This window comes from Emydura macquarii, unplaced genomic scaffold (genome assembly GCF_026122565.2).
Source record: "Emydura macquarii macquarii isolate MOO-44397 ecotype Brisbane River unplaced genomic scaffold, CSIRO-AGI_Emac_v2 contig_306, whole genome shotgun sequence".
Lineage (NCBI taxonomy): Eukaryota > Metazoa > Chordata > Testudines > Chelidae > Emydura > Emydura macquarii.
Genome location: NW_027130443.1, coordinates 3,342,417 through 3,360,857, shown reverse-complemented (window position 1 = coordinate 3,360,857; position 18,441 = coordinate 3,342,417). Strand labels below are relative to the sequence as shown.

At 46.4% G+C, this 18,441-nt stretch overlaps 1 protein-coding gene across 2 annotated transcripts in view; it reads left to right on the top strand.

Annotated features, from left to right (window-relative positions):
- The first annotated feature begins 3,222 nt into the window (after positions 1-3,222).
- MARCHF2 (membrane associated ring-CH-type finger 2) overlaps positions 3,223-18,441 on the top strand; it is a 62,021-nt gene continuing 46,802 nt past the window's right edge. For both annotated transcript variants that reach the window (XM_067557067.1, XM_067557056.1), the window contains exon 1: positions 3,223-3,335. The gene's annotated coding sequence lies outside the window, so the exon portion shown is untranslated. The remainder of the gene's footprint in view (positions 3,336-18,441) is intronic.

Sequence of the window (18,441 nt, the reverse complement as noted above, 5' to 3'; positions counted from 1 at the left end):
CAAGTGGATAGACTTCATCAGAGCCCTGTTAGACTCCCCCACCCATCAGGCTCACCTCTCCAAGGAAAGATTCTCCACTATGACCAGCCTGATCTCTACTCTAAAGCACAGCCCTCAATTGTGAGGGCCAGCCCACAACCCTTGGGACACATGGTGACATCCATATTTGTTACACCACATGTGAGACTGCACCTCTGATGTCTTCAGCCTAGGCTAAGGACTCTGTAGATCCCAAACAGATAGGGTCTTTCCAAACTAATCACAGTGCCTCTGCTGGTACTAGACTCTCTCAGGTGATGGAAAAACCCACTGAAGGTCTGTGTGGGAGCCCCATTCTCATATCCTCCACCTTCAAAAAGCCTCATGACTGATGCCTCTCTCCTGAGTTGGGCACCCATCTACAAAAGGTCACAGCAGAGGGCAAATGGTTCCCACAAGAGATATTGCTCCATAACAGCATACTGAAACTAAGGGTGGTCCACTATGCCTGTCAGCACTTCCTTCATGACAGAGGGCCACTGTCAGGGTAATGCTGGACAACCAGGAAGCTATATACTACATAAATCATCAAAAGGGAGCAAGAATTCTCAGTCCTTATGCAAGAGTCATTAAGACTATGGAACTGGTGCATCTCCTATCACATAGAACTCTGTGACTTATCTTCAGAACACAATTACGGACTCCATGAGCAGGCATTTCCATCAGGACCATGAGTGCGAGCTCAAGGACTTTTTCTTCCAGAGCATCTACGAAAACTGGGGCATTCACAGGCAGACCTCTTTGCAACCTCAACCAATGAGAAATGTCACCCCTTCTGCTTCAACAGAGGATGTGGCCACAATTCCTGGGGAGATGCTCTGCTGTATCCTGCCCTCCGGCACATACCCACCTGTACCTCTAATCTTCAAAACCTTACTCAAACTGAGACAAGGGGCAAGGCCTCATAACACCTTCATGGCTCACAAAGTGTAGTAGTTTGGACCTCCTAAACCTCTATGGGGCAACCCCTCTATCTTCCCCTCAGGGAGAATCTCCTGTCACAGAACTTAGACACCCTGAATCATCCCACCCATTGACTCGGAACCTGTAGGTTTGGCTCCTCAGTGGTTCTTGGACTTAGATTTAACTATTCTGCTAACATTCAGTCAGTTTTCTTATCCAGCAGGAAATTTACTATTGGGGGAAAGTTTTGCAAGAAGTGGAAATGCTTCCACTTCTGATGCTTTCACCACTCTTTGCAAGCCTCAGAAGCTCCTCTCTCAAGGATCTTAGATTAGCTGTTTGATAGACCATGTGTCTAAGTCTATGAGCTCAGTCAGAGTACACCTGGATGCTATCACAGCCTTCCATTCACCTACTGAAGAGGTTTTAGTATTTGTCCACCCACCTACGGCTAGATTTCTTAAGGCTTACAAAACTTGTTTCCTTGTAGCTGGAACCCTGCTTTCCCTTGGGACCTTAATTTGGTTCAGTGCCTTGAGGAACAATCTTTCCGTTCCACCTCTCACTCAAGACTTCATTTCTGATAGCCATCACATTGGCCAGAATAATGGGGGAACTCTGGGCCCTCATAGCAGACTTGCAATACACTACTTTCTACAGTAACAGTCACGTTATGCTCCCGCCTCACTTCCTCCCTAAGGTCTCAGTGCAATTTCATGTAAGTCAGGAGATTTGACATCTGGTATTCTAACCAAAGCCCCATTCCTTGAGGGAGGAAGGTAGTCTCTATACCACAGACATCAGGAGGGCCCTCACCTTCTACCTTGACAGGACTAAACCTTTTAGGGCTTCTCCCAGACTCTTTGGTTTTCCCTTCTTTTGGCAAAGGATACAATTTTGTCAAAACTGTCCAAGTGAGTTTCAGGTTGTGTCTTGACCTGCTATGAAACTACTAGGATATATATGTCCCACTCACAGAGTGACAGCCCCTTCGATAGGGTTGAATCCGTCTCTATAATCCTTCTGAAGAATGTTCCCAGAGCAGAACTCTGTAGCACTGCAGCTTTGTCCTGTTCACGTTAGCCACACAGTATGTCATCTTACCTGCCTCCAGGGCTGACGTTACCTCTGAACCGGCTTGGATTACCTCTGCTGCCCCTACCTCCAGGTTGAGTTGCTGGGTGGAAGTGTCCTATGGTGGAACAACCAGCGCCACATCGTACTCGAAGAGGTGAGGTAACTTGGGTTCGTTGAGATGTTCGGCTGTAGGGGTGCTCCTCCACCGCCCTCCTTTGCCTCTAGTCTGCCCCCCAGTCTTCAGCTGGATGCGGCAGGCCTACCCCTCGTCTACGCCCTTGCGTGGGAGCGCAGGGTGCCGCTCTCCACAGGGGTAGCCCCGCAGGAGCTGCTGCTCGCAGGCTCTGGTCCGGTGCGCACTCAGCTGCACGTGGCCCACCGCCACAACCCAGCTTGCCAAACCTCGGGCCCGCTCAGTGTCGCCTGCTTGTGTCGCAGCCCAGGAGTGACCCTGACACAGCCCCGCAGCTGCCCTGGGCCCAGCTCTGTGCTCGGCCCGCGGCCCAAGGCTGCCCTGTCTGAGGCGAGGCCTGGCGGGGGGCAGACGCGAGTGGCTGTGGGAGCCCGGGGGCGGGGCAGGCCTGGCGCCCCTACCCAGCGGGGCGGAGGGGGAGCTCGGGCCCCATGCGGCGCCCCGGACGGAGCGGAAGTGGGCCGGCGGCTAGGGAGCCCAGCAGCTCCCCGGGGCGGCCGCAAGCCCTCGCCACCGGCAGAGGCCGCGCTGGAGGTGACAGCTCAGCCGCAGCCGGACCGCGTTTCCTGGGGCTCAAGCCGGGCCTGCGGTCCCCCAGGCGCCGTGAGGCTGAGAGAAGGGCCCCGTCCCACCCACCTGCGGGCGGCAGCGGACTGGGGGCGGCCCGGCCCGCACCCGTCCCTCGGGCCAGCAACGGCTCCCTCAGGCAGCCCCGATCTAGGTGGGGGCGGGGCTCCAGGACCCCGCCCCACCAGCCCTGAGCGGGGCCGAGCCTGGTCTGTGCCCGCCCCCCGGCGCATCCTGCGCGCCTACAGCCAGACTACGCTCTCCTCTGGCCGCTAGTGGCTGTGTCCAATAGGGTTGCGCCATGACGTCAAGAGCCGGTTCTGACAGACAATTGGGTGAGATGTGTAGCTCTCTGCGTAGCCCCGTGCTCTGATTGGCTGGGGATGGTGGTGGGCGGGGCTACCTGCGTGCGCAGCGTGCGCCGTGACAGCGGCGGTCAGGGAGGCAGGGGGGAAGGGAGGAGGCAGCAGTAGGCGGCGCCCGGCGGCCGCAGGAGCCGGGGAATGGGGCGGCTCCGGACTGGTTGAGACCCAGCCCGGGGCACCGGGACCGGCAGGTAGTTGCGCACGGCGGGCGTCGTATGGTGGGCGACTGTGATGGAGGGGACTCGGCGGACCCCAGGGGCGGGGAAGTGGTGGTGGTGGTGACGGCTATAATGGGGGGAGGGGGCTGAGGAGACTGGGATCGGGGAGTGGACAAGCTGAGGGGAGCCTGGGGGCCAGGGCAGGGGCGATTGGATCGGGGAAGGGAGCCTGGGGGGCAGGAGTGATTGGACGGCGGGGAGAGGAGGGGTGATTGGACGTGGAGGGAGCGGAGCCTGGGGGGCAGGGCAGGGCAGGGGCGATTGGATCGGGGAAGGGAGCCTGGGGGGCAGGGCAGGGGTGATTGGATGGCGGGGGGGAGCCTGGGGGACAGGGGTGATTGGATGGCGGGGAGAGGAGGGGTGATTGGACATGGGGGGGAGGGGAGCCTGGGGGGCAGGGAGGGCTGATTGGATGGGGGGGGGCAGGGCAGGGGTGATTGGATGGCGGGGCGGGGGGAGCTCCAAACTGGTGCTGCAGAAGCTGCTCCCATTCCCTGCACTGCCTGAGGTGCTGTGCTGGTGGAGGGCAGTGTCAAGTCAGTTCGTGTCCAAGCTAGATACTTCCTGCCCTGAACTCCCCTGGGCTGAGGCAAGTTCTCTGGAGTAAGGGACAGGAGCTGGTTGTGCCAGCATCCTCTGGGGCTGCTAGGCTGTCAGTCTGTCCGCCTGTGAGGATATTGAGAAGTCTCAAAATTCTCCGGTATCCCAGAGTTCTCTCCCTCCCCTTTCAGTCCTTGCCATCATGTAAGTTCAGGTTCTCTGCACACCAGCTCCATGGTGACTCTAGCAGCTGATCCCTCTTCAGTTACTAGTATATATTTGTCCAGAGAAATTTAGGATTCCCATTTGCCTGTTAAGGGGTTTAACATGTTGCCTTCTAGCTTAGTTGTTCCCCCGTCTATTTCAGGTTCTGGTCTTTTGTCTTTAATGCTGGCAGTGAGTAAGGAACTTGATCTGTGTCTTAAGGTGCCTGCCTTTGCCATGCTGGATAAGCTTTCACACCTCTCCTCTTCTAAGCATCTACAAAGTCAATAGTGGGATGTCTTAAGTATATTTAGTACCACGAATAAAATATTTAATATAATAATGCTTAGCTCTTACAAGTCCTTTTTCATTAGATCTCAAAGCACTTGACAGTCTTTAATGTTCTCCTCCCAACTCCCCTGTGAGATAGGGAAGTAAAAGCCATAGGTTTCTCCAAGCTTCACATTTAGATTAGACCTTTTGATTGCTGTCATGTGGTGTTGTATTTTCTCTGTTTCTTTTTTATTGTAAGACACTTGCAGTAGGACTTAGTCTTCTTAGCTCTCTGAGAACTCCAGCATAGACAGAATTCAACTGAGTGCTCTCACAAACTTTTCTGGGATTCTGGCACCTCAAGATGAATCTTACTGTATTTGTTCTCCGCAGTGGACTCTGCTCTTCAGCTCTAGTCTGGGCTCAGCCTTCCTTTATCCACGTGTTGATTTCTCACAGTGGCGTTGAGTCGATCATGTTTGCAAGAGGCAGTGCAAGGCTGTGTGGTGTTGATATGTTGGTGATGGAGCCTATGTCATCTTGTAACATATTTATGAGTTCTCATATATGGAAAACCATGCTCTGAAGTGTCCATAGCCTCTGTTTGCCAGAAGCTGGGAATGGGCAACAGGGGATGGATCACTTGATGATTACCTGTTCTGTTTATTCCTCTGAAGCACCTGGCATTGGCCACTGTCAGAAGGCAGGATACTGGGCTAGATGGACCATTGGTCTGACCCAGTATGCTGTTCTTATATTGAAGGGAAAAGAGGCCAGGGCAGCACTGATTCCTGCAGAACTATGCTTGTGGATCAGGACTAGCTACACTCTGGGGCCAGTGTGAGAGAAAATGATTGCAGCCATGATGATGCTGCACTCTCCACTCAGCATAGATCTTGTAAGAAGGTCACCAACATCTTTTAATTGACTGCCTTGAATGATGCAAAGAGGCTGCGTAGTAGAAGTGCTAAGGTTTGGCTTTTTTAGGAAGTGTGTGTTGATACCAAGTGTTGGCTTATTAAAAAGGAGTGGTGGACTGCTGCATTCTCCATGGGTCTGATAGGTTGCCTCCTCTGAAGGAGTTATCTCCATTTTATGGATCTCTTGTGCTTCACTGGCTTTCCCTACCTAGAAGGGGCAAGGATCTGTTTTAGAAGTAGTGTTCAGATGTGCTTCAGAGTTTCTAAGTCTTATATATGTGTGGTGGAATAATTTAAATCTAGGCGATTTAAATCACCAAGAGAAAATCATTGATTTAAATCAAGTTTTCCATTGATACTACTTCACATATTTCTTAACAATAGTGTAAATCTGATCACTAAAACATGTTAATTTACAACTCAATACAGCATTTTACAACATCTAGGAGGGTATACTTTGTGTAATTTTTTAGATAACTTGATTTTTATTAATGTAGGAAATAGTACATAATACTCATTACCTGTGTCAAGATACATATTCAGCAGCAGTACATTAGGAATGGTAAGAACTAAACCACACACACAAACACAATAGCACTTACATTTTAATAAACTAAAGCTTAAATGTTACATAAATGATTCACATTTGCAATTGCAGCAGTCTCCTGAGTTGCCAGCTGATGGATATCCTTAAACTTTTGTTTTGTTTTTTAATTTTTCAAGTTTTATTAACTCTAACAGACAAGTCATCACAACACTAAACTTACGCTGTCTGTAAATCTTCTACAAATAGCTCTCATCTTCCCCACTGTCATTTTTAGTCATAGACTGACACAGAAATGCAGGTTTTCCTGCTTTTTTTAACTGCCAGTTGTTTTCTTAGCTTTGAGTGAATAATACCAAATGATGAAAATATTCTCTCTGTGCCTGCAGAGGAAGTTATTGCTGTGAAAAGTTGGCTTAGCAACTGAAGGAACTCTGTTTCAAAGTGTCTGGCTAATGATTTCCACAAATTCAGGGAAGTGACTTCGTTCAAAACATCATCAGTAAACATGTACTGTTTAAAAGGTTCTACTCCAGCCCTGAAATATATAATGACTGGCATAACTGAAGAGTCATTTTGAGATGCCTATGCCATGGCTGCATCGTCTTCTTCCGAAGTTAGGCATCTACCTTTATATCTGGGGTCAAGAATGTTCGCAAGAAAATGTGTGGAGTTAGTGCTTTGCTTGATCCATTCACTTCTTTATTGCCTGCAATTTAACTTTCTGGTGAGGTATTTCTTTCTTCAGTGTCTCTTGAAGTGCCTTCCAAATTTCGACAGCATCAGCAATGCAGCAACAATTTCTCTGAAGCTTATATCCATAGCCTTAAACAAACATTAGTATACTGAGCATACATCCTCTACATTCCTCTTTAATCCAATGTTAGATACTTTGGATGAGATACTTGCATCTATTTTATCACGGTTTTCTTCACAAAGTTTTATGAGAATAGGCCAGTTCTTAATAAATTGTTCAAAACAATCAACCACAGAATTCTATCGAACGTCTTGAGGGAGAATTAGTTTGGATCCTCCTGCTCTCTTCAGTGAAGCTGAAGCAAAATGGTTGTTACAGAAGTATTTTGTGACTTCAACAACATTTTCTTTTATTCCTGGAGAAGATGTACTTAAGTCTTTGGCTAAAAGATGCCTTAAATGGGCACTGCAGCCCTGTGTTATTAAGGAGCATCCTTCTGTTTCTTCTTCTAAGTATCTTCTCATCTTTGCCACGTTTGGAGCCTTGTCTGTGACAAAACTGCACACGTGACAGTTGAATTTTTGTTCACAGTTTATTACAGCTTTCACTGCCACTTCTTTTAAATATTCTGTTGTGTGTGCATTTCCCGATGTATCTATTGTTTCTGAAAGATATGCAACCCCATCTTCTGTTGTCACACAGGCACATATTACTGGATCATTGTGTACATTGCTTCACCCATCAAGGCTTAAACTGGCAAATTTCCCCTCTGTATTTCTTGCACACTGTTCAAGTTCCTTCTCATACACTGTATCTAGCAACCTTCCACCTTCCACTCTAGCAGGTGGAGTGTAGCGTGGTCGTAAGGACTCAACCATGTCAATGAAGCGTTTATTGTTAACAATGCGAAAAGGAGAATGTGTGGCATAAAAGAACCGAGCAATCTTTTCATCTCTGGTGTCTTATTGGTATTTGCTGGTCCTTACTACAAACCCATCCATGGTGGTGATTTTCCTGGATGACTGAAATCTTTTGCTTGCTACTGATACGTTGTTGTCTGAAATACATTTAGTTGCATCACTGTTGCTAAAAGTACCAACAGATGACTCTGAAGTTGTTGCAGATAGACAGTCACAGTCAAAGTCTCTTATGCATAAATGGAATCCTGAAACAAAATTCAAAAATGATTTGGAATAGTTGTTCTTCTCACTCTATTATTCAGTTAATCATTTACATATTTTTCAGCATGGATGCAAATCCGATTCTAATTTACCAACGAAACTAAGATTGACTGCACTTAGAGTTCACTTAATTTTGGAGTAAGCCCCGTAGAACTCACTGGCACTTCTGTTTTTTGAGAAAACAAGTACAGGATGGGGTTCCCTTGGGAAAGCTGAATTATGCTGAAATAAAATAGGGAATAGACTTATGGCATCACCATTAGGGTCTGTGGTCATGATGCCCCAAAATAAGGGGTATGTATTATGTAATATAAAATAAGAAAATGACACCCAGTGGCAACTCTAGATTTCTCTTACTGCAGCTTTCTGTACCGTATACTTGGGTGATAGATTCTAAACCTAGTTAACTAATTAAACAAGCCATAAGGATTAGCTAAGATAAACTTTTATTTCTAGCAACGCCCAACATAGCAAACAGCTTGGGAATTTACTTGTTAAATCACACTTGTACTAAAAGGCATAGAGAGAGTCTTGAAGAATGATGCATTGCAGTGATTTATGTTACTAACCAGTTGATCCACATTTTTCTTCAGACATATCCACATCATTTTCTCCCAATAAACAATTTTCATTATAAAGTTTCATTCTTGCAACTAGGTCCTGCCTCTCCTGCTTGCACTTGACATGCTTTCTTTTTTTACCCAGGGAAGGAATTTCTTCAAAATATTCCCAGATGGGGTGTCTCTCACACCCGAAAGCCGTGACAGTTTTTCTGTGGCAAAAGTGTGGGGGAATATAGGAAGCTGTGTGTGTACTGAATAATGTCTTCCCTTTTCTTTCCAGTCCACTCCACTGTTCCTTTCTACTCTGTGCCTCCGTCTTTTGTCTCTCTGTCTTTAAGACAGTGTCTTAAGTAACTCCTCTGCCTTGTTTGGCCCAGCTCCACCACCACATATGCACAAAGAAGCAAGAGCTGGTAGTTAGGCTGGACAGACTAGAGCCATTAATTCATTTTTATGAGACTGTAAGTGTAGGTTTAGCATGTTTGTGATGAGATTTAATTGTAACTTATTTTTTAAACGAGAGAGAAATTTAGTATTTTATTGATTTTTTTTTTTAAATCAATACAATCCAATTTTTTTTATTCAAAAAATCATTGATTTTTATCCCCCTTAGGTGTAACTGTGTTCATTCAGTGGTGTCAGAATGGATCCTGCTCTATTCTGGTTGTACTCTCTTATTTTGTCCTCAATCTCAGGTTGTATTTTTTAAAAGTAAGTGCTGGTCTACACTGAAACATTACAGCAGTTTAGCTACGTCTCTCAGGTGAGTCAAAAATCCACACACCTGAACAATATAGTTAAGTGAACCTAACCACCAGTGTGGACAGCGCTAGGTCAATGAAACAATTCTTCTGGTAACCTAGCCTGCCTCTTGGGGAGGTGGATTTACTACAGCCATGTGAGAACTTCTCTCATCATTGAAAAGTTCCAGAGGGGTCTGTAATAAGTGGCCTACACTTAAAATGCTACAGCGACAGAGCTGCATCACTTCACAGTTTGTAATAGCGGCTGCAAAGATAACCTCAGCAATATGAGCCATGTAGAGAAATCTGCAGAGAGGTTGAAACAGTAGCTCTGTGGGGTGTGAACTGCACCATTAACTCAGTGAAGGGTTAACTCAGATACCCAGGAGTAAGTTAACAGGCTGTTAACCATTTCATCCCTTGTGTGAGAAAAGTGTGTGTGTGTGTCACAGGGTCTACTCAGTTTACTGTGAGTGATGGCATATATTGGGCCAGGTCTACACTGGTGTATTGAAGCTCTGCCAAAGGGGAACTTATCTTAAGGAGTCCAGGGGAGCTCAGAGAGCAGCATACTCATATTTTAGTATTGTCTCATTCTACAGTGGCTTCTCACAGGGGCAGAGCTTGGAAGAGGGCTGCCACAATTTCTTATGTCACTTTAGGGTGTGGAATTTTCACTCCCCTGAGAGACAGCTATGCTGATGTAACTTTTCAGTGTAGACCTCTCCTTATGTTTTTGAAATAAAATCTGAGATTCTGGAGGACAATATAATATTGGGGGGACACAAAAGTTTTCAAATATATAAAAGGTTCTTACAATGAGAAGGGTGAGAAATTGTTTTCCTTCACCTCTGAGGACAGGACAAGAAGCAGTGGTGATAAACTGCAGCAAGGAGGTTTAGGTTGGACATAAGGAAAAACTTTCTGTCAGGGTAGTTAAGCACTGGAACAAATTGCCTAGGGAGGTTTTTAAGAACAGCGTAGACAAACACCTGTCAGAAATGGTCTAGTTATTACTTACTGCTTTGAGTGCAGGGGACTGGACTAGATGACCTATTGAGGTTCCTTCCAGTCCTGCACTGCTATGATTGTTGTAATGATCATTTCACTGAAAACATTGGGACCGCTTGTGTTTATGGGCCATATGGTAGAAGACTTATCTGCTAGAAAAGACAGTTGAGCCTGCAGTGGTATGTAGTCTAGCAATCTGCACAGGGAGTTGGGAATCCGGGGGTTTTGTCACTGACCTAGCCCTCTGTGCCTCATTCATCTCATTAGCAAAAACAAGCCTCTTAGGCTGTTAAGAGACTTAATGTTTGTGGTCTTCTAAAAAGTGATACAAGTGCAAAGTATTGTCACTGGTGATAACCTACTACAATGTATGGCAGTGTATTGAAGACTTTGTGGTCAGGCAACCTCAATATCCCTTCCCTGAGCTTTCACAGTTAGTCGAGTGGACTTTTTTTTCAGATCTTTCATTTGAAGATCCTGCAGAGAGAGGCACTTATTACCTAATGCTGATAGCCTCATGTAGGGAAATGGAGATTACATATTTTTGTTCAAAATGTAGCTTTTCCAGAATTAACATAATTGGAGTAATTCTAAGAATTTCTAGCCCCTTCCTAGGAAGTCTTGTTACACTACTTCAGCAGTGTCTGAAGTCTTAAAATGTGGGCCATCATATACACCATGTTTAATATTGAGTTAATTAGCTCAGTTTTTGAAAACATAAGGATCAGACATTCTGTATCCTATTTTAACCCTATCTAGGATCTAATCCTTGAAGGTGTTGAGAATCTTCAACTCATATTGAAGTCATTGGGAGTGAAGGGTCCTCAGCTCTTTCCAGGAAGTTTTCAGCACCTTACACAAGTGGGCCTTTAATGATTTATTGTTGATACTGCATGTAGCAAAGATTTTGAAAAATAGCATAACATCCTCTTTCTTTCAGTCTGGTGTCACTGCATCATATTCATTTCTTGAACAAAGGAAAGCACTTGGAAACTCATTCTTTAATTTATGCAGACATAAATATTATGTCTGTCTTTGAAAGGATTTTTCTTATAATTGGTTTTATATGCCTGTTGTTGCCTCCTGTCTTTGGACTCATACTGAATCTCATTTGTGAGACTCTATTGCTGTTGACATACTGAGAATTGTCTGGCATAATTGATTAAGCTTATGAAAGTACAGAAACCACACGTGCTTGTTTGTAGAACTACCTGTCATGGCTCAGTTTCGCCTTCCTCGTCAGTGTGGGACACGGGTCACTTGCCGGTTTAGGCTAGTGTAAATAAATGGTAACTTGAAGTCTTTAAATCATGATTTGAAGAATTCAGTAACTCAGCCAGAGGTTGGGGGTGTGTTACAGGAGAACCTGGGTGAGGTTCTATGGCCTGCAATGTGCAGGAGGTCAGACTAGATCAGGGGTAGTCAATAGGTGACCCATGGTCCAAATTCAAACTGCCAAAGGCTTTTCACCAGACCGCAGAGCACCCCGGGGTGCCCCAGCGTGGCTGGCAGAGCTCCATTTAGGGAAGGTGGGGGGGGACCTGTCCACCTGAGTTATGAGTCAGCTCCAGGTGCTTGCCAGGGCTCCCACTGTCAGCCCTGTGGGGGTGGGGCTCTGTTTAGGGAGAGTGGGGACCTGTCAGCCCCGAGCGCCAGCTCCCCCAAGCCCGCCAGCATGCAGCCAGTCACTCCTCTACCCTCGCTAGCCCCCTCCGCAGTGACTGCCCATGCCCTCCCACCAGAGTTTCGTGGTGAGGTCAAAAGCCTTTGGTGGTCTGGATTTGGCCCTTTCTTGGGAATAGACCTGCGTCTCTCTCTGTCTCTGTCTTCTGACTCGGGTGTTTCCAGGATGCCCAGTTTCCTGTCTAGATTGTCATTTCCTCGGCAAGCCAGACTGCCTAAACAGCCCAGCATCTGTGCCTTGCTTTTTGTCTGACAGCTATGAACAGCTGTAGTTGCCAGCATTACAAGTTACTTAGAAAGAGCTGTGTGGTAAACACATTTATTCTTACGGTAAAAGCTTTACAGTGAAAACCAATTAAAAACAATAAAAGAGCCTAGATAGATGTTAATAAGCTTTCCAGAGGTCATCCCCCAACTCCATCAAGGGCTCTGGTAGGAGTCAGTCCTTCATCACAGTGAGGCCTGTGGTGGGATATGCAAATCCCGCACTGGGACGGAAGGGGTTAAAAAGGACAATACCAGGTAGCCCTGCCCTTCCAACCCTGCAGAGCACCCTCCAGCTGCAGACAGGTTTGAAAAGGGAGCAGCAACCCAGCTCCAAAGGCTGGGGAGGAGTATAGCCCCACCCTGAAGGCCCCTGCCAAAAGAGACGCCTCCCTGAAGTACCAAGACACTGTGCTGAACCTGGGAGGGGCTGACGGTTTGGTTTCCTCTTCGTTTTTCTTTTTTCCTTATTTGGGACCAGAAGTGGAAAGAAGCAGTGGTAGGAAGTGTCCCAGGGAGGGTAACTCAAAGGGGTCCCTCACCCTCCCCGCCTCAGAGTTCAAACACTGCGGACCCTCCTAGGGCTCTTGTTTGGAGCCCAGTGAAGTCAGTGGGCCCAGGCTCCCCTACCACTGCCCCACCACTGAGAGGACACTAACCAATAGGCCTCCCAGCCCACCAAGGACCCTATTACAAGGCCCTGCAAAGGCGTTTTTGTGTGGTCACAAGTTCATACCGGTCTTAGCTCAGAACCAGCACAGTCATGAATAGTTCAGTCTTTCCTTTATACAGCTGACTGTTCAAGGCTGACTGTTCATACACGTGGAATCTGTAAATCCCTGTTGTAAGATTAGCAAGTGCCCCATCCCAAGAGAACTTGTTTAGTATTGCTCTCCATCACCACTGTCCTCTGCTCCCTCCCCTCTGCTGTGTCCCTTGCTCCAATGGATCACTTACGCCTGGATGATGGGATTGTGACGTCAGAGGCAGTTCTTTGTCACAGGACAGCTGATGCGTCGTATGAACATGCTGATTATTGGGTTGGGAGGCTGTGACATTAGACGATTACAACCGTTCTTTGAGGCTTGTTAATCTGAACAGCTCTCCAAGTTGTCTGCAATGACTCTTATTATACATTTATGGGTTATGGACTTTCTAATAACTACCAGAGCAGAAGATCACTTCAGCATCATTTTATTAATTCAGACACACGTGACCTGCAGAATCTACGGTATAGATACCATAGCACAGATGTGATGGAATCTGCTCCTGCAGACTCCTCTGATCTTGGGTCCATTGGGCACAGCGGACTGAGCTGGAATAACACAGGAGGGATGGGGTCGTGGATGTTGAAAGGAGCTTCAGCAGGCACAGATGAGGAAAGGAGTCTCTGATTCCTGTAAGTACAGAAGACTGCTAAGCCATCTTTAGGATACACGCCATGTGTGTGTGTCCACACTTCACAGCATGTGTGTACATGGTTGGTAGCTATGGCTGTGTGGCTAAGCTTTCTTTTAAAAAGCAGCATATATGGGGGACTTTCCTTTTTGTAAGGTACCAGTATGCTCCAAGGCGGAACAAGCTCTGCAGATGAGGTTGGCTGTTATCCAGTTCACAGGAGCATCCTCCTACTAATTAAGTGCAAAACAAACCTGTTAATGAACGCTGATGTTGCACAGTTCCAAACTCAAGTCAGCAAGTGCCACTGTTGAGGTTGAACATGGAACTCTCTGTTGTGCGAGTGCATTGTAACAATCTTCAGCTGCTTGATCTCATGTCTGATCTTTATACTGTCATACATGTGTGTCTAAGGTTGTAGAAAACATGCCACAGATGCAGTCGGCTTCCTCTTGCTGGCAGTCCTCCGGGTTGCTGTGAAGGGATCCACCATTGAATACACATGTGTCTTTAGCATCAGGAGTCTAAACAGAGCCCAGGCACTGTCCCGGTTTTGGGTCCCTATGCACATTTTTGAGGTGCAGATCCCCTGTCTAGCCCCACTTCTGAGAGCTTAGACCAAGCAGCTCCTCTGCTCAGTCCCTGGAACCAGTGTTGATGCCTCAGACTTCTCCTGTAGCTTAAACACACCCTGTTCCAGAACAGCACCCAAAGATGTGAGCTTGTGTCTCTCCTTCAGGAGGCCAGGGTGTGGATGTAACACTTAACACACACACACAATTCTGTATAAAGGTGTCTAACACCATTGCTCTTTAATTAACAGACAAAGCATAAGAGAGTACAGATAATTTAGAAAACCTCAAACATCCTAAATGCAGTGCCCCTAGCTAGCTCACCCTTCCCTTGGGAGTCCTTGGAGGCCCTCTGTATTCAGGGATGCAGGCTTGCACCTGGGTCCTACCTGCAGCTCCTTTCAGCTTTAGATGGTGAAAACGGCTGAAGAAAGGGCCAGGAGGTCCTGTCCTTTATAACCTTCCAGCCTCTTTGTCAGATGACCTCATTGCTAGGTGTGGTGGGGGTACAAACCTGCCACTGGGCACCACAAAGTTAAGAAGCTAATGTGGGCTCAGGGTGCCCTGCCCCGCTGCTGCATCTGTGGGAGATGTCAGAATTGGAAGGAAGAGCGTAAAAGTGAGACGCACAACCCAGTCGGTGGCAGGCCTGTGCGGAGAGTGGTCTCCAGTCCTCAGCTCCTGCAGCAAGGGCTGACTAAAGATAACACTTCAGCTGGTCACTGCCTGGTGACCGCTCCCGGGAGGGAGGGACAGGAGGGGCAGAGGAAGGACCTGTTATGGATCCAGTTGTAATGAGACTGTGCCTTTACACTAGCCCAGTGGTTCCCAACCCGTGGCTTGGGTGCCAAAAGTGGCCCACGGGGGCTTTCAAAGTGGCCTTCTGCTCCCCTCCCACTGGCTGCAGTGACTAAGGACCCAAGCAGAGCGTGTTGCCATGGGGTAAAGACCTGTGCAGGCTCCTTGCTGCAGCCAAGGGGATGGGAGATGAGCGCTCTTCCCCCCAGCTCCAGCAGACAGCAAAGCACTCTGCCTGGGTTCCTAGGTGCTGGGGTTCCTAGGCCAGAGGGAGGGGAACACTGATATCCTGTCCCCCTGGCTGCAGAAGGGAGCCACCGCCTAGGACCCAGATGGAGTGCACAGGGCTACAGGACTGTGTGTGGTTTCCCTGCAAGTGCAGCCAGGGAATGGGAGCTCAGTGAGGAGGGAGGCAGCCTCCTTGCTGAGCTCCTTCGGTCTGGCTGCATTGGGGGGTGAGGAGGAGGTGCTGGCATAGACTGGTGGCCCTTCATGGTTATAAAAATGATATCTCTGGCCCTCGAGCCAAAAAGGTTGGGCACCACTGCAATAGCCTATGAGCTTACATGGGCCCACAGTTTTACAGAAGGTCTCTGAGAGGGAAGAGCGTTACCACAGCTGAGGGGTGATTTGTTTGTGTTTTGCTTTTTGACAACCTCTGGAAGGGGTGGACTATCTGGGGCTCAGCCCTCCGCCTGAGTCTCTTAAGACTGGACTTGTGTGCTGGAACAGCCAGACACTCAGAGCAGAGTTCTGGGGCCCCGCCCAGGGGTGACTGGCAAAGAGACGCTGTACTGGAGAATAAGGCCCACTTGCTACTGATTTAAAAGTCATTGGCATATTCTTTAGGGGACAGATTAAGTACATTGAAAACTAAATTCTTTCCATAAAAGTTCTGACATAAAATTGTTTCCCTTTGTTACTATATTAAATAGTAGCTGTGTAAAGACAGGTGTGTTAATGAAACATGGTTGGTACATGGCTTATGGAAAATGTTAATATTGTAATTCAATGGCAATTTCCTGTGTATGCTAACACTTAATACTATTTGCTGCTTCTTTGTTGTACATCAGCTGTAGAATAACTTACATTTTTCGGTGTACTCATCATTTTAAATTACCTTCATTGAATCTGGCACAGATGGATAGTACAAGATGCTCTACAAATGTGTTTTAAAGAAAATGTAGGAAATATTGAATCTGAGAACTAATATGTGATCATGCGTTTTGTATCATATGTGCACAAATAGGAGCAGAGGTAAGGTTAATATTGACTCTTTGAGACATACATTTGTTATGCATTGTTAATGTTGCAGGATTAAAGTGGGTGTGAATGTATAGTTCCATTATAGACATACGGTTGAATTGAGTTTCTTTGCATTTAAATATCAGTGACTCAGCTTCTTTGTTAGATTTGAAAAATATAGTATAACCACCCCAAGCTCGTACCACTTACTCCTGGAGCAGTGAGTGAATTTCCATCCACATGGCTCCTGGCTCCCAAAGCATCTGCCCCAAATTGGCTTCCTGTAATGACCCTGTTCCCAAAATTTCACGCCATGAGTCCTATTCCACCTTTCAGCTTTGAATTCCTGTGGGCTTTCTGAAGATAGACATTAGACATAGACATTAGTGCAGCAGGCACTGTCAAATATGGATATTGTAAGGTCTACAGCAGCTCCTGTGGCCCCTTTAAAAATCTGAAGGGAGGCAAATCTGGTGTGGGAGCTAGGAAGTAGGTGGGTAAATGATCAGGAAAACTTTCTGTGACTCATAGACAAGGGAAGGCAGCAGGGTCTGTGTGGCCCTAGAAAGTCACACAGGAGCTCTGAAAGCACCTTCAGAAGCAGTGGCAGTCAGGCCATTCAATGCACCGTGCAATTGACTATACGCGTATTGGCACATGGTAATGGAGCTCGGAGCTGGGTTCCATGATTCTCCATCACTTACCTCTCCTCCTCTATCCTCACTTGGATCAAAACAGTTCTGTTCTCTTGGGGAAAGATGCCACCATGTTCTTTGTTCTGTGTTTGTACAGTGCTTAGCACTCTGGGCCCTGGTCCATGGCGGTGCTCCTGGTGCTACCGCAACACAAATAATAAATGTGTGCCTCCCATGGGTGTGATAATTATGCCACTTTCCTCTTGGGGTGTGGGGGTGAAAGTTCTGGTGTCTGTCTGCATGGGAAGATCCTGCTGCAACATGGGTGAACCAGGTAGCATGCAGCATTTTATACCACCACTGACAGATTATAAAGTCTTTGGGGCAGGGGCAATCTGTCACGGGACTTTCAGGTGCTACCCTACTACAAATATTAATAAACATAACATCATTTCTTCTGCACATGGGTCTGGGCAAGTTCAGAAACTCATAACTAAATCTAAATGACTGTCACAGCAATGACTTCTCTGGCAAAAACATGGCCTATATTTTCAAAATTGACTAGTGATTTATGGGTGCTTCAGTGTTGGGGTGCCCAACTTGAAACCCTTTAAAGGGACCTCATTTTTGGATGTTAAGCCTCTTTAAGATGTCTCAAGTTGACCACCCAAAAACTGGGCATCCAAAATCACTATTTACTTCTATCAATAATAGACCTCTGACTCTTAGGGTTTTGTTATAAAAAGTGCCAACCCTTGTTAGCACATCCAGCTTATTGCTGGGCAAGATGCCCTCCTTATTCTACAGTTTTCGCCCAGTATCGTTTGTACGGTAGCGTATGGGATTTTTAATGGTTTTAACTCATCAAGATTATGAAAGTGGTTTAAACTACATTGTGTGTAAAATATTATTAATCATGTTTATTACAGTAGTGCCTAATGACCGACCAAAAATGGCCCCCACTGTACTAGGCTCTGTACCAACAGAGCAGTAGATGGTTCCTACCTGGAAGACCTGACAATCTAAATGGACCAGAGAGACACAGGATGGAGGCAGCGGTAGAACAGACCGGCAGAGGGGACAGCATGAGGGCACCAAATGGCATGTTAGTTCCACATTTTAGGGGGATGGATTTAGTTAGGAATGGAGCAGCAAAATGATATTTAAATCATGATTTAAATCACTGAGAAAATCACTGATTTAAATCAAGTTTTCCACTGATACTTCTTCACATATTTCTTAAACAATGGTGCAAATCTGATCACTAAAACATGTTAATTTTCAACTCAATACAGCATTTTACAACATCTAGGAGGGTATACTTTGTGTAATTTTTTAGATAATTTGATTTTTATTAATTTAGGAAATAGTACATAATACTCATTACCTGTGTCAAGCTACAGATGCAGCAGCAGTACCTTAGGAATGGTAAGAACTAAATCACTCAAACACAATAACACTTACATTTTATTAAACTAACGCTTAAATGTTACATAAATGATTCACATTTGCAGTTGCAGCAGTCTCCTGAGTTGCCAGCTGATGGATATCCTTAAACTTTTGTTTTGTTTTTTAATTTTTCAAATTTTATTAACTCTAACAGACAAGTCATCACAACACTAAACTTACGCTGTCCGTAAATCTTCTACAAATAGCTCTCATCTTCCCTACTCCCACTGTCATTTTTAGTCATAGACTGACACAGAAATACGAGTTTTCCTGCTTTTTCCACTCCGAGTTGTTTTCTTAGCTTTGAGTGAATAATACCAAACGATGAAAATATTCTCTCTGTGCCTGCAGAGGAAGCT